The sequence below is a fragment of the Symphalangus syndactylus genome, chromosome 6 (assembly GCF_028878055.3).
Source record: "Symphalangus syndactylus isolate Jambi chromosome 6, NHGRI_mSymSyn1-v2.1_pri, whole genome shotgun sequence".
Lineage (NCBI taxonomy): Eukaryota > Metazoa > Chordata > Mammalia > Primates > Hylobatidae > Symphalangus > Symphalangus syndactylus.
The window spans coordinates 11,653,300-11,669,445 of record NC_072428.2 but is presented as its reverse complement, the minus strand read 5'-3'; the positions used below and the strand labels follow the sequence as shown (position 1 = coordinate 11,669,445).

At 53.4% G+C, this 16,146-nt stretch overlaps 1 protein-coding gene across 6 annotated transcripts in view; it reads left to right on the top strand.

Moving 5' to 3' along the window:
* PRDM11 (PR/SET domain 11) overlaps nt 1–16,146 on the top strand; it is a 132,748-nt gene that overhangs the window by 51,233 nt on the left and 65,369 nt on the right. For 2 of the 6 annotated variants that reach the window (XM_055281825.2, XM_063641828.1), the window contains exon 1: nt 1,788–1,929. The exons of the other annotated variants lie outside the window; for them this stretch is intronic. The gene's annotated coding sequence lies outside the window, so the exon portion shown is untranslated. Of the gene's footprint in view, nt 1–1,787; nt 1,930–16,146 lie in introns of those variants that run through there. 6 annotated transcript variants of the gene reach the window in all.

Below are 16,146 nucleotides of genomic sequence, written 5' to 3'. Positions count from 1 at the left end.
GTGGACATGGGGGAGGCCTGGGGGTCCTCTCATGCCTCTTGCTGGGGATAGGACAGCAGTGCCTGAATACAAGACAGTGAGCATATCTGTACTTAAAGGTGATCTGGCCACAGCCTCAGGCACTCATGGTGCCCCACTGTCTTGTGTTCAAGGCCAAATATTTAACCTATCTGCTCCTCAGTTTCCTTTCTGTAAATGGAGTCAGTAGTATCAGTCCTGCCCTACATTCTGTGGAAGATTTTTTCCTCTGTGTTTGCGGGCCTGAGTTTGAGGTGCTGTTATCTCTGGGGCAGTAAACAGCTAGAAGGAACATGTATGGAGCACCAGGACGCTGACCACAGCACCGTGAGGTTACTCCTGCATCCATGTATGGATGAGGAACCTTGGGGCTCAGAGAGGTTACATGACCAACTGAAGATCACACAGCTATCATCTCATTTTTCCAATCTTCTTAAGAAGACCACATTGATAAAGGAAGTCTTTGAGGTTGCCTATTTGTATTACGTAATAATTCCCAGAAGGTTTCTTGGGTGATTTAAAAATAGGATTTGGGCTGGGCACAGTGGCTCATGCCTGTAATCCTAGCACTTTGGCAGGCTGAGGTGGGAGGATCGCTGGAGTCCAGGGGTTTGAGACCAGCCTGGACAACATAGTGAGACCCTATATTTACAAAAATGAACAAAATTACCTGGGCGTGGTGATGTGTGCCTGTAGTCCCAGCAACTTGGGAGGCTGAGGCGGGAAGATCACTGGACCCTGGGAGATTGAGGCTGTGGTGAGCTGAGATCGCACCACTGTACTGCCTGGGAGACAGAGTGAGACCCTGTCTCAAAAAATAATAATAAATCAACAAAAAATAATAATAAATCAATAAGAGTAGGATTTGATTTATAGAGTGTTGGTTTCAGACCTTCTCCCCATCCCAGGAACCTCACAGGTCAGAAGTTGCAGACACATTCAAACAGACCAAGAGCCTCCACTGAAATGATACTGGGTAGGGGACGTGGAGTAGGGGTGGGGGCAGATAGCTGCTGCCCTTCCTGCTCCCAAGCAGCAGCCTCAGATCAGGGGTTGGTGCTAGTGGTAGGGGGGTCCCTGCTTGCAAAGTGAGGCACCCCAAGCCTCTGGAGCCTTCAATGCCTTCTAGAGCTTTCCCTTCCAGTCCTGTCTCCCCTACCTCATCTGATCCATAAGAGCGACCAGGACTCTCCTCCTCCCAACTGCACTTTCTCCCGATCCCCGATCACTAGCCCAGGCAGGTTGGCTCTTAAAACCCCCATTTTACAGCTCAGAAAACTGAGGCTCAGAGAGGGGAAGTGACTTAGAGCTCATACAATTTAGGAAGTAACCAAGCTAACATTCTAACCCTAAATCTAGCACCCCTTCCTCTGCACCCCAGTCCTTCTGGAATCAGAGCAGAATGGGGACACCAGAGAGTGTTGTTGCAGCCTCTGTACCCTGCTTCCCAAACGGAGAGACTGTCCAGCTACTGCAGGGAGTGTGGCTGGAAGGAGCTTGGGGTAGAAAGGGGCGTAGTGGCCAGTGGGCGCCTTCCCCCAGGCTTGTGTCAGAGTTGAGGGCGAGAGTGGGCCCAGCAGGCAGGAGGATCACTTTGACTAGGGCACTGAGCTGGGCTGGTATGGACGTCACTGAGCAAGTAAATATGGAACCGCCCCCACAATGTCAGCTTTCCCGGAGTGGTTTCTCCCACTATCTCTCACTTTCCCCAAGGGAAAGGGGTGAGGGCCAGGAAAGGATCTGGCTGCCCAATGCCAGGGGATGGAGATGGCAGGCCTGGGAGGCTCCAGGACGGCCGAGGGGCATGGGGAGGAGCCCACCAGACCCTCAGCCCCAGAAGGAAGTGAGCGTCTTGTGGGAGCTGCTGACTGGGACCCAGCCAGGGCGGACTCAGCACCGTCGTGGCCCAAGGTACAGAGAGGGCGGGCTCTGGGGGTTGCCGGGAGGTGGTTGGCTGGGGCTTGTCCCTGACCTCACAGCCCTTTACTGTTCCAACCCAAACAGAGTGGCATTTTTCCAGGGGCCAGGGGTGCCCCTCTTTAGGCCGGCTGTGTTCCAAGAGAAAGCAAGACCAGCCAGAGGGGGTTGGCATTTGGAGAGGGGGTGCAGTGGTGCCTCACGGAGGGGTGGAGGGGGAGGAAGGAAAAGTCCCGTAGCCTGAGGGAGGCAGAGGGCAGGGAGGTGAAGTCCTCAAAGGAAATCAGCAAGCTTAGCAGCCAGGGAAACCAGCAGTCTCTCTTGACCCCAAGGAGGAGATATTGGGTCTCCAGGGAAGAGCGACCAGAAAAGGAGGATCCAGGGCAGAGTGTCTGGCTGCCAGACCCTGGGCCTTTTATAAACATCAGCGACAGCCGAGCCCAAATGAGTGTGGATGGGCATGTTCCATTCAACCCTCATAGCTGTCCCATGATGCTAGTGTTATTAGGTGCAGTTTACAGAGGTAACATTGAGGCCCAGAGAAGTGAGGTGACTCACTTAAGGTCACACAACTATGAAAGGCTGAGTCAGGATATGAACCTAGGTCTGTCTGATTCCAGAGTCTGAGCTCTTTATCACAGCATGGGACTGGCTTGCTGGGACTGCAGTGGGAGATAAGGTCAGCCATCCATGCTAGGCAGGAGTTTGGACAGCTAACTTACAGATTCCAAGTTCCTTCCCCTGAGATGATTGGCAGTGTAAAGAAAGTACAGCATATGGGCCACTGTGGCTCGGGCAGGTCACCCTCTCTGTGCCTTTATGTGGCCACTTGAGGAATGGGGAGGCCTAGCATAAGGACCGGCCGTGTTACAGCATTTTCAGACCTTCCCATCCATTGTCTGGGTCAGCAGATGTTCATGGAGCGGCCCTTTGTGCTCTGGGGTCCGGACATAGACACCTGACTCTTGATGGGCCCTGCACCAGGTTCCTCTTGGAACACCGGGAGCACAGTGGCTCTGCTAGGCAATGGAGACCGTGGTCCGCAGACCTCTGCCCATCCTGAGCTGTGCTGGAGGGGTCTGTGGTGAGAGACATGCAGACTTTGAGAGAAAGCCTTGAGAAACTTGTTTGGCAACTTGACATTGCTACATCATTTTTAATTTTATTTCACAAAAACATCTGTTGGCATCAGATTGGAAAACTGAAAAAGTCAAGAAGTCACTTCACCTCAAATTTCTTGAGCAGTTCTTGCCTGGGTCTTGGGATTGAAGGTAGGACGGGCCTGGCTTGCTCATGGATATGGGGCAGAGGAGAGCAAGTCATTTCACCCTGGAGGTCGAGAGGGAGGATCTGGTTAGGCCTCCCAGAGGAGGTGACAATGAGCTGGACCTTGAGGGAGGAGCGGGGGTTTGCCAGGCGGAGGGAGAGGGAAGGGCATTTTAGGTACTGGGAACAGTATGTGCAAAGGCAGCAACAGGAGGACCCCATGGCTCAGGAATGGCAAGTGGTCATGGGTGTTTAGAGAAGCAGTGGAGACAGCTGGGGAGAGGCAGGTGAGGGCCAGGCTGGGAGGGCCTTGAATGCCGTGTGAAGGAATTGAGAGTTTGCCCTGGAGGCACTGGGGAGCTGTCGGTGGTTTGTAAGCAGGGGAGAGAAGTAGTTAGCTTTGCGCTATAGAAACTCTGTCCAGGTGGCAGTGGACTTGAGGTGACCGTGGCTGAGTAGGTGGCTTAGAGCAGTGGTCTCCAACCTTTGGGGCACAAGGGACCATTTCATGGAAGACAATTTTTCCATGGACGGGGTCGGGGAGGATGGTTTGGGGATGAAACTATTCCACTTCGGATCATCAGCTTTTCCACCTCGGATCATCAGGTATTCGTTCAGTTCTCATAAGGAGCACACTCCTAGAGCCCTCACATGCGCAGTTCACGGTAGGGTTCGCGCCCTGTGATAATCTAATGCTGCCTCTGATCTGACAGGAGGCAGAGCTTAGGCGGTAATGCCCACTAACTTGCCTGCCACTCGCCTCCTGCTCTGCAGCCTGGTTCCTAACAGGTTACGGATCCGTACCCGTCCGTGGTCCAGGGGTTGGGGACCTCTGCCTTAGAGGACCAAAGAGGCCATCCAGGTGTGTGCTTCCTTTCCACCGCCAACCTCCCGGAAGGCTGTTCTTTGATTGTGTCTTGTGGAGTAGGTTGCTGATGCACAGGCCTCTCTTTGTCCCCTGAGTTGGTCCTGGCTGACGGGCAGGCAGCCCTTCGGTGTGAGCAGCGTGGCCTTTCCAGGCTGGGCTCGTTGGTGGGGTCACACCTGGGGTCACGGGCTGGCCATGGCAGAACTCTCTTGTCCTCACTGCCTGTCCTACTAGAGCTGCAGGAACGTGGACTGGTGGGCTGTCAAATGGGTGCTGGGTGCAGTTTGGGGTACAGTCCAGAGCCATGCTCAGGGATAGCTGTCAGGAGAAGGGAGGGCTGAAGTTTGAGCTGAGGTTGGGCCGTTGCCCAGGCCCTGGGTGCCTGGCCTCTGATGGCATGGGGTCTGTGTAGCAGGTGAGCAGTGAGCAGCAGGCTGAAGTGGCTTCCTGCATGGACCCTCTGATGGGCCAGGGCTGAGACCTGCCTCTGTGGCCTGAGGAGCAAACATCTGGTTGGGGTAGTGAGGGAAAGTTAAAGTCAGTCCCAACCCAGCCCAGCCCAAAGCAGACAGTGCAGTGTCAGGGAATCGCTGGTCTTCAACTCTGTCACAGCCTCCTCTCCCTGGAGTAACTGACCTGCCCTGTCCCGGGGCTGCTGGGAACAGACCAAGGTGTGCCTGGGCCTGCATGTGGCCACAAGCCCGCGGAGAGCGGGGGCCTGCCTGGGAAGGAGCTGTTGGAAGCGCCTCTCCTGCCTGCCCCACCTCCACCCTCCTCTGGGGCCCCAGTTCAGGGTGGCCCAGCCCCTGCCTCCCTCCCTGCAGCTCCCAGACAGGCTGGGCCCCAGCAGCAGGCCGGGCTGTCTGGCTGCTGTTCAACAGGGAGTCCAGCTGCCTGGGGTCCTGCAGAACGGGGCTGGGCAGGCATTCTTCTCTGTCCAGGCTCTGGCTTCAGGGCCAGGAAGGCAGGAGTTGTTGAGGTGCCTTAGTTTTGACAGTGGCCTTGGTCACGTGTGGAGGCTCAGGATTAGAGTCCTCACCCTGTCTGCTCTACCCGACTTGGTTGGTCCCACACTGAACTTACTACTTGCCATAGAGCGAGGGCCTCCCTGACGGGAGCTGGGGAGCAGGCCCTGGGACAGCTGAGCCTAACTCAGGCTTCGTCTTTTTGCTCCACCCTTCCCCAAAGCTGATCCTTTCACTGTGCAGGCCTGCTGAGAACTCCTTGCTTCTCGGTGCCCCCCCTTCTCTAAGGACAGACACCCTGAGCCTGTTGTGCATGGCTCCTGCTACTTCTCAGCAAGACCTCCCAATCAGACCCTCCAAGGTTGTCCGTGTCCGGGTCCAGGGGCACAGTCTGGCCCCTTTGCTCATCGCAGCCTGTCTTGGCTTCTCCCAGGGACTGCGCTCTGCCCTCCCTCTCCTTGAGCCCCCTTCCTAGTTCCGTGGCCTGCCCTGTCCCAGTTCCCTGGGCTACCAGTGAGGCAAGGACTCGCTGGCCCAGCTCCTAGGGGTCTGCTCCCCGGGCTTCAGTTAGAAACCAGGCTCCTCCCTGGCACCTGCCAGTGGCTCCCCTGCCCTCCCTGAGCACCCTGGCCCCAGGCCCAGGACAGTGGCCAAGAAAGTCTCCTCTGCCCTTTTAGACTCACTCTCGTTTCTTCCTGGACCCTTCCCTCCTGGAGAACCCCTCTGCCTCCTGCCTCCTGGGCCCAGCAGTGGCCTCCTTCCTGGCCACCCTGGGCTTCTGGCCTGGCAGCAGTCTGGCTGCTTGTGGAGCTCAATTGTTGCCACCCCCTTTTCTCAGAGCCCAGTGTCTGAGGCGTGGGTGGGCCTCACATGTTGTGGGAGTCCCTATGGTTCACAAAGAGGCTAAGTGGGCCTGGTCTCATCTGTGCAGCAAGCTTGGGAGTAGCTACTGTTCACCCAGTTTGCGGATGAAGGAGTTGAGGCCCCACAGGGTTCAGCGACTTTGTCAAGGTCTTGTGGGATATCAGGGACTTAGACCCACATGTCCTGACTCTCCTCATGACCACATAGCTGTCTTGGAGGTAATAGCCTCATTGGCCTCTGCTTGCTATATTGTTGGGGTCTGGCCGGGGCTCACAGGCTCAGTCTGTGTTTGGGGTCGGGGCTTATTTGCCTGCCTGGGGTTAGTACTAGTCAGCGTCAGTGGCAGTCAGCTCTGTGAGCATTTATAACCGCTTTCTTCTCCTCCTTCCTTCCTGAGCTGTTGACCCCAGTGTCAAGTCCTCTTAGGGACACAGCCTTTATCCCTGAAGCATCCCTGAAGCTGGTCACAATTGGCCAGGGCTGGGGGGCTGCTGAAACAGAATGGGCCAGGAGTCACTGGGGGAAGATGGCTGGGGGAAGGTAGACCTGAAGAGTTGGCCCGTGCGCCTCTGACTGCCCAGCCCATTTCTTCTTGAGTCACATTGAAGATCCACAACTCCAGCCTCTCCCTCCTGCAGGGTCTGGTGCTCCGTGCTTCCTTATAGCAACTCTTGATGTGAGTAGAGAGAGTGAGGGCTTTTGCTCTGACTTCTCTGCTGGTGCTCCCGAGGTTCAGAATGGGTGTTCACCCCTTTAGATACCTCGTGGTGTTTAAATTTCCTCTAATTCCCTCCACCCCAAGAGAGCTGCTGGCATGCCTCCAGGGACTGGTAGCCCATGGTTCCCAAGGCAACTCACTGGATCTTTTAATTTTTGTTTTACTACATTTTGATTATATAAGGAATATACAAATACATTTTTACTTTAAAAAAATCAAATATTAACAAATAAACTAAAGTCTTTCTTGGTGATCACGACATTCCAGATTTCTCTGGAGCGTTGACCATCATGGTCATGACTCTGGTATATATCCTTCTAGATCTTTTTCTATATGTCAACACACATAATTTATAGGAATACGTACCACTGCAGAGTGTGTGGGTGTGTGTGTATGTGTTTAAACAAATGGTTTCATGTAGTACAGATTATTCTGCAAATTGCTTTTCTCACTTAACATTGTATCTGGGAAATCTAGCCACACAGTAGGTTTTAGAAAGGATCGTCATTTAACCATCCCCCCCAACCACTGACATTTGGGTAAATTCTGATTTTATTCTAGTGCCTCCTTGCACATATCTAGAGCAGCTACTGCTGGGTCTGGGGAACCTTTTGCATTTTTTAAAGTTTATTGTACAATGTTTAAAATCTGTCTGTTGAGACTGCATAGAACCAAATGTTTCCCTGTGAGTCCTTCACTATTGCTGGTTCTCCGTTTTAGAGCCAGAGAGAAAGTCAGCTCTCCTGGCCCCTGCTAGCCCTCAGAGAGTTGAAAACAGTGGCTGTGGCCCCTGGAGCCTTCTTTCCTTCACATTCAGGGTTTTCTGCCCTCATTCAAAGGCATGGCTTTGGATGACCCCTCTCTTGGGCACCTGTTGTAGGAAGTGAGCTCTGGAGTCATAATGCCTCAGTTCAAATCCTGGCTCAGCCCCTTACCAACTGGTTACTCTGGGAATGCCACATAACCTCTCTGTGCCTTAGTTCTATCCTCTATCCAATAGAGATAACAGCAGCACTTACATCCTGGCACTGCTGAGGACCGAGTGAGCTAACACATGTGAAGTGTTTACCATGTGCCATGCAGACACACAGTAAATGCCCAGTAATGTTACTCTCCCAGGGTGTCTTCTCTGGATGAGCCCTGGATCCCACCTCCATGGGCAGGGGCTTGTGCTCCCAGAGGGCAGCCTGCATGGCTCCAGCCTTGATGACAGCTTCGTCCCGCTGTCCGCTAACGTCCTGGTGGAGGCTGCTGCCTGGGAATGCAGCGGGCGATCGGATTTCATCCCAGCTTGACCCTGAAGGGTCTGGACCAGAGCCTACGGGGAGGGAAGAAGGTCACCCTGACCCCTTGCTCGGCACAGGTGGCCAGGAGCCTGGTACCGTAACCCCATCCTTCAGGCAGGTTTCCCGGCTGTCAATGAGGTTCGTTGTGGCTGCGGATCTGATCTCCCTTGGCCTGCAGGGTGGGCAGGCGAAGAAAGCAGTCTGGGGCCAGCCCTTCCCCTGAGAGTCCTGGGACGGCTCTGGGCCACACTGGCTGGTCCACGTCAGGGTTTGCCTCGCAGCCCCGGGGGCAAATCGGTGCAGCTGATGATTTATTTAGTGCTGGAAAGCATGGTCTGTTTGCTGTTTTCCTCACACCCCCCTTTCAGGCTCCAGACCACACTGATGCTGCTGCCTAAGCAGCTCCTTGCAGCCACGCTGGAAAAACAGGCAACCTGGCCAAGGTCATTTCACAGATGCAGACACTGAGGCTCCAGGAGGTTATGCGACTCTCCCAAAGCCACACAGGTCACCACCGGCAGGGCTGGGAATGGTAGCCAGGCCATCTGGTTCCCTGTCCGGTTCTTTTTCATGAGGCGACCTAATGTGACAGTCTTGGCAGAAGGTTCCCAGCCACACAGCTTGGCCTCCTGCCCTCTGGGCAGTGGTATACGTGTTCAGTGTGCACAGAGGTTTGGGATTATTTCCTAAGAGGCGAGAAGCACCATGACTTGCCCTGGGCCCTGCCCTTCCCCAGCACCAGCCCTGGACCCTCTGGGTACCTAGAGGGGGCCGGCAGCAGAGGGTGGCTGCTTCAGCTGAGGCCCGTCTACCCATCTGGGGTGAGGACTCGCTCTCTACACCTGTCCTGTGGTGTGGGCAGGGGTTGCAGCAGCCCTGGGGGCTCCAGTGCTTCTCCCAGGGAGGCAGGTGAGCAGCCATCATTGGACCCATTTTTAGGCTGGAGAAAAAGAGAGGCCCAATGGGCCTCTCTGAGCTAGTGGATGCAGAAGGAAACCTCAAACCCACCTTCTAATTCTAGATGTAGGCCCTCACAGAGCCTGCTGCTGGGTCACACCAAAGAAACTGACCTGGTCTAGTTTTAAGATCATAGTGTCAGAGGGACACAGGCTTTGGGTTCTGGCTCAGCAATAACCACTCATATTTACTGAGCACTTATGTGGCAGGCACTATCTGTGACATTTCACTTAATCTTCAGGGTAGCATCACGAGGTAGATACAGCCGAGGAAACTGAGGCACAGGGAAGCTAAATGACTTCCCAAGATCATATTGGAGGAAGCTGAGATTTGAATCCTGGCAGTATAGCTTCAGAGGATGTGTGGGAGCCACTATGCTGTACAGCCTCCGATGGCCGGGGGGTCACTAAGGTGGCAGTGCGCCTTTCTCACTCCTGGCACCATGCCTGACACATGGCAGGTGCTTGGTAAATGTGTCAAATAAATAATCTCTGAATGAATGGAAAGCTTTGGGCAAGCAGCTCAGGCTCTGTGCATGCCGGTTTTCTCACCTTTCCTTCAGCACTGATGGGGAGAGTCCAGTGTGGTGATATTTGGAAGTGCTGAGCTCAGGGCTTGGGCCCTGGCAGTTGCAGTCACTCTGGGGAGATGGTGCCTGAACTGGGATGCTCTGAACTGTGTCCCAAGGAGTGGGTGGTACTGCTCCCAGCTGTCCACACTGGAGCTCAGCTGTGTGCCCCTGGGGGACAGAGGCAAATTCCCTCTCCGTGGGTAGCTGTGTGTGTCACCTGTGGCTGGTCTTGGTCTTCCTCTGGGCAAAACCAGGGGATCCAGAGGGTCTGAAGCCAGGCACTGGGCCAGCATGCGTGCTGACCCTTCAAGTTCCTATGGATCACTCCCCCCTACTGGGTGATTTAAATGCACACATTTTTCATTTCGATTTCATTTCTTTTCGATAATGAGCCCATCTTTAACCAAAGTCTTGGCCAAGGTCCCGCAGGCGTGAGGCAGGATTCCAGTGTGCCTCACCTACTGCCTTCTGAGGAGCCCTCCTCTGCTGCTCAGGTGGCCCCTGTGTGTCCCAAAAGCGGGAGCAGGTGCTTGATAACCCCCCCCCCCCCCCCCCCCCGCCGGTGGTCCCAGGAAGTAACTCCCACCTCAGCTGCTCCTGATCGTAGGGAATTCCCCCACCTCCACTCAGATTTGCACTCTTCATAAATAGCTCTGACAGCAGGATCTCTGCAGGAGGACTCAGTTCTAGCCTAGGCTCAACCACATGTTTGCTGTGTGGCTTTGAGTAAGTCCCTTTCCCTCTCTGGGCCTTGGTGCACCACCTTGTAAAGTGAGACCATGGAGCTTGCTGATACCTGTTATTCTGTCCCTCCCATAAGAAGGAGCTGCAGACCAATACTTCCTCAGCCCCTATTTAAGAGATTGGGATATTGAATACCTTGTCCATTGGGACAACTGGGCTTGGAGTTGAGGGTCAGGTTCAGGTATTGGATGGTCCTGAGACTGTGAAAAGCACATGACAGGATGTGGTGGGGCTCGGCAGTATCCACTCCCCTTGCCCCGTGGAGAACCTGAGGTTTGGCAGCCAGCAGCCAGCATGCAGGGAAGGCGCAGCTCACGGAGCTCATGAGATCCAGGTTTGAATCCTGGCTTTGCCACTTCCCCTTGGCTACCCACTTAACCCCTCTGAACCTCACTCCGTTTCTGCACCTGAAAGATGGGGGATCTGAAACTCCTCCTGAGATTGAGGTGAGGATAGAACAGGTGGATGTGTGTGACTCCCCAGCACCCCGCGGGTCCCCAGTGGAGTGTATCCAGCATCCTTTAGGTCTGGTGAGTGGGCAGGGTAAGGTCAGGGAAAGCGCCAGAAGCCTTGCCAACAGCCTGGGAAGCTGAGTCCAGAAATAGAAGACCCTGGAGACAGAGGCTCCAGATGGCCAGGCTGCGCTCTGCCAGCCCCTGGGAGGCCAGCCTGAGCCGGCAGCGCGGGCCTCCCCTCCCTCCTGGGGCTGTTGGCTGCATAAATTACTCGGCAGCCTTTGGGCTAATTTTACCTTCTTGATTTTCGTGAATCATTTCCCATCTGGGGGCGTGCGAGAGAAATGGAAACGGCTCTGCCAGCTGGCTGCCAGGGCGCCAGCCACCATGAGGGCTGTGGTGAGCCCCTCTTGCAGGTTCTTGGGAGGGCGCTCCTCAGGACAGCCACCAGGGCTGGCTCCTTCCAGCCATGTCCCTGTGCCTTTGGGTTATCATGATTTGGGGTAAATGAGCCACAGCAGATCCTGAGGCTGGAACTTGGGCTAAATCTAAAGGGATTCCGAATCAGTGGTTTAACCATGATGGTCCTTCGGGTCTGTTTTGACCTCGATGGTGGGAACAGCTTGGCAGAGAGACCCCGAGACCTGCTTGGATGCTTCTTGGGGGCCCAGCTTCTGGAGTTGCATGACCCTGAGTTTCACAGAATGCCAGAGCCAGCAGATCCTAAAAGAAAATTAATCCCAGCGGCCTCATTGTGCAGATGGGTAAACTGAGGCTCAGAGAGGGAAAGGGATTTATCCAAGATCTATGCCTCCATGGACGAGGTTGGAGTGACAGTTATTTACCGGCTGCTTATAACTTCACTCACAACAACCTGATTTCATTCTCATCCCCATTTTATGTGGCGGGGGGCGGGGGTAACTAAAGGCACAGAAGGCGAAATAACTTCTCCAGATGGCATAGTTAGTAAGTCATAGAGCTGGGATTCTCATCCAGGGAGTCCTGCTCCAGAGCCCATGTTCCCAGCTTCTTCACCAAGCTGCCTCTTGCCAGTGGACTGCGGGGCTGCCCTTGTTCCTGCCCTCCTTGCCTCTCCCATGCCCCTTGGGAGTGGATTTACAGGGCTGCTAATGGGGTACTCCTGGAAATCTCCAACTGACGCCCTCCCATTGTCTTCATCCATTCACCAAATATGTATTGAGTCCTGCCGGTGCCAGGAATCGTTCTGGGTGCTGGGGATTTGGAAGCAGCCAGAATGGGAGGGGCTGGGAGGCTGGTGAGTCCTCAGCCCAGCACCCTCATCTCCTCTGAGGCTGGGTTCTCGGGGTGGCGTCTGCACAGCACTGTGGTCTCTGCCACGCGGGCCGCACACTCAGATGCCCAGCCTAGGTGGGGGGCACATGTGAATGACACAGGCTGAGTGGAGACCTGGAGAGTGAGTGCCTTGCCCTTGCCCATCTGAGCAGGGCCACCACCCAGCTCCAGTGAATCGTTGCCATGTGGGACTGCCCGTGTGGTGTTGCCAGCCCTTTGGATTTCCCAGAAAAGCTGAACATCCACGTTTTTACATGGAATCTTCTGTTTCTTCGAAGTTGGCAAAAATAAAAATGGAAAAAAAGAACAGTCACCAGTTTGCAGCCTGCGCTTCCTTTCTGCCGTTGCCTCTCTGCAGGCCTGTCTAGGAGGGAGCAGGCTTTCCTTCTAGTTAATGGGCCCTTCACTCCCTGCCGTGGAAGGCCCCCTCCCATTGCAGCCTGTCTCCCCGCCATGCTACACTGCCACCTGGGAGTAGAGAAAAGAGTGTGGGCTTTGCATTGGATAGACTCCAGACAGCTGCTGTGCAGCCTTGTTCAAGCCACTTAACCTCTCTGAGCCTCCATTCCTATCTAAAAAACAAAGTAAAACTGTGCTTACTAGGTTGTGGACAGGACTAAATACAAACTGAATGAAACTCAAGTCAAACAAGAGTAGTCAAAAAATGGAATTTACGGGCTCAGCAGAAGCTCTAGGAGTATCTTGAGAGCTTCAGGTACAGTTGGATCCAGGGGCTTACACTGTCATCAGGACTTGTTCTGTCCATCCTGCTCTGCTTTCTTAGGTATGGCTCCATTCACGGGCAGGCTGTTGTATGAGGCGGCACAGTGGTTGGCTGTGCCCCTGCACACAGCAGATTTGCCCTTCTGTCCTTTCAGCAATCCCTGTAATGAAAGGGCCCTTCTCTTTCCAGCAGAGTCCCCCAGAGCCCCAGAATTGTAGCTCACAAATTGGCTAGACCCTGTATCCTCTCTTGCAGCAATCACTGTGGCTGGCCTGCAGATACGAGCACTGGTTGATCAGCCCTCAGTGGCACTCTTACCCATGGAGTGGAGCATTGGAGATGGGGGCTCCCCAGGGACACCAGGGGGCCTGGATGCCAGGAGGCAAACGCATAAATATTCTAACTGGGCTGCAAGCCCCATGAGGGTGGCGACCTTGTTCACACATGGTTCGTAGCACCTAGGACAGTGCCTGGCACTTGGTAGGATGTGAACACAGAAGAGTAAGTGAACAGATATGCTTCACAGAGTATGTAAAACACCCGACACAGAGCTGGGCATCGGCCACATCCATGCCCCTTCCACCTCCTTCCTGGAGGACTTCCGCCTTCTGAGCTGCACCTACCTTCCTGGTCAAGTGTCACGGCTCCACAGTGCCTCCTCCTCCACTTGCCGGAGAAGCCCAAGTATGCCTGTTTGTTTTGGCAAACTTGACATACAGTAATTATAATCAGTAGTGATCACATCACTTTGAATTCACAGATATTATTCTCTGAAATCATCTCATTCTTTGTTTACTTCTTTATTGCTCAGCCCAGCTCATTCATATTGTTTGTTACTCTTGTGAGACTGAGCTGCACTCAGCTTCAATTTCATCAAATGTAGGAAGGGGGTATAATTCGCCCTGCAGGGTTATGGAGAGGATTAAGTGAGATCATACAAAAATGGAATTCACTTGCACAAAGCCTGGCACAAAGTAGGTGCTCAAGGAAGGTCAGATTCCCTTTGAATTCTTGTAAGTCAAGGTCTTATTGGAGCTTACATGTATGAGCCTTTCCATGAATACATGAGAAGATTCTTAATTCTCAGTAATGACCACTAATGACACACACGTGCACACATACACACACACACATACACACTATTGCAATCCCTGAAGAACTCTAGGTCACATAGTGTAGGTGCTAAAAGTGGCCAAGAGTCAATGGATCAGCAAGACAGTTTATTACTCACAGCAAACATCAGGATCATCGGTAGGGATTCCCCTACTCCCAGTTCCCAGGGGTTGGCCCAGATGGTAACTGTTCACACAGTGAGCTGTGTTGCACCAGAAGAACTGAGGGCTGAGGGCTCAGCAGCGTTTGTAGCAGCCATAAACAAGTAAGTTTCCCTTCTCCAGGGAGTGAGCAGTTGCACAGTGTTCACACCAATGTCTCCTTGACCAACTTAATTACCTATATCACTAGCAGCAGAAATGACTCAGAGTCAGAGGATAGTGAGGCCTTCCAGGTGGATATACTCAGCGAGGATGTTTAGGGATGCTTAGGACCCAAGGAGGACTGGCTCTCTCATTTCACACACACGCACACACACACAGACACACACACACACACACGCCATACTTGTCCATTGGAATGGTGAGCTGGCTGCCTGATAGTGAGTTCCCTGTTGCTGGAGGTACTCATGCATGCTTCGGGATGATGTATACTGTGGTTTCAAGCATCTTCTGATTTAGACTAGTGCATCTCCAACTTCAATGTGCGTACAGATCACCTGGGCAAATCACCTTAGGTCAACTGATTCAGGAGGACTGCGGTGCAGAACTGAGGATTCTGCATTTCAGACAAGTTTCAGGAGATGCCGAGGCTGCCAGTCCACAGACCATACCTTGAGAAGCAAGGATTTAGATGACTGTTGAGGTGTCTTTAATTCTGAGATTCTGGGCAAGATTGGGCAAATACACAGCCGGTGAGAACAGCAGGGCAGGATGGAACAGTGAGGGAAGGTGGAGAAGGGGATGGGGGAGAAGTAAAGGTTGATGGAGGCAGGGGCTGTGGGCCGTGGTCAGGTTCCCTGGACTCCTTATGCCCCTGCAGCCCCTCCATCTACAAGCCTTCTCTTCTGGGTCCTATGGTCCAGAGAGGGGGACCCCTTTCCTTGTAACCAAAACACTGAAAAAGAACCTCATGGTATTTCCTCAGGTCCTACATCCCCAAATAGAGACCCCCAACTCCACGAATTGGGAGGAGTGTAGGTATGAGGGCCTTGCACAATGTCCAGGAGAAGGGTAGGGGCTGCCTGCGCCGAGTGGCTAGCAGTGGGTTCCTGTCTCCCTCTGCCTCCTCCGGTGGCCTTGAGGTTTCCTCCCCTCTGGGTCTCACTTTCCTTGTCTAGAAAGGTGGGGCTTGGGTCAGGGCATCTCCAGGCATCCTTTCAGCTCTACCCAGGTTGGAATCCCAGCCCTGACCACTAAGAGCCAAGAGCCGCAGGTGTGGTGTGCGGGGAGATGACTTACATTCTCTGGCTTCCTCACTACATCATGGGGGTAAGGAGCTGACTAGACGAGGACACACTGGGTCTCCAGCACCTGGCAGGTGGTCAATGCAGGACAGCTCTGATTCTCCTTAGAGGAATCTACACATCCAGGCCTCTTTCAGTCGTGATCTTCCCAGCTGCCACTTTGCCATCTGAAAGTGTGGCTTCAGCCCAGAGACTGCACTCCTGGCAGCCTGACCCTGGCCCTCCACAGGCCACACCCCCTTCTCCCCAATTCTTATTTGGCTGTGGCTGATTGGGTGCTTGGACCTGTGGAGCCAGGTTGGCCTCAGGGAACTGTTAGGACTTCAGGGCCCTCTTCCACAGGTACAGCAGTGGTTGGGAGGAGCCCCCTCTGCCTGCCTCACCCCAAATCACTGACATGCTTGGGGTGGGGGTGGCGGAGAGGCAACATGGGACTTGTATTTTAATTCTAGTAATACTGATAAGTATTTGTTACTTTTTATTGTGCAAAAAAAAGTAGATAGAAAAGTATAATAAACTTCCACATACCTATCACCCAACCTCAACAATTAATAGCCCCTAGGCATCACTAGTGTATTTTTAAAATCAGAAATGCATGCATCTGGTATAAAATTCTGTAAGCAGTAAGTACCTCTCCTCCTCTATCCCCCAGTCTAGGAGCATCAAATGTCACAGCCTAGAGCTGTCTGAGAATATATGAGCACATCTAAATGTGTACGTCCTTTAACACTTTATGCAACTGGGGCTTGTTTGTTTTATATAACACACATATAGCTTACTGGCTTTGTGCCAGATACTGTTCCAAGTGTATTACACATGTTAATTCATTTATTTCTCATAAGAACCTTACCAAGTAGGTGCTATTAACCCATTTATGCCTGAGGTTGCAAGTTTTTGAATTTTTGCAATCAGACCTTGGCGATGACCGTGAGCAGTAGGATGTAAATGACTCCCACGTGCT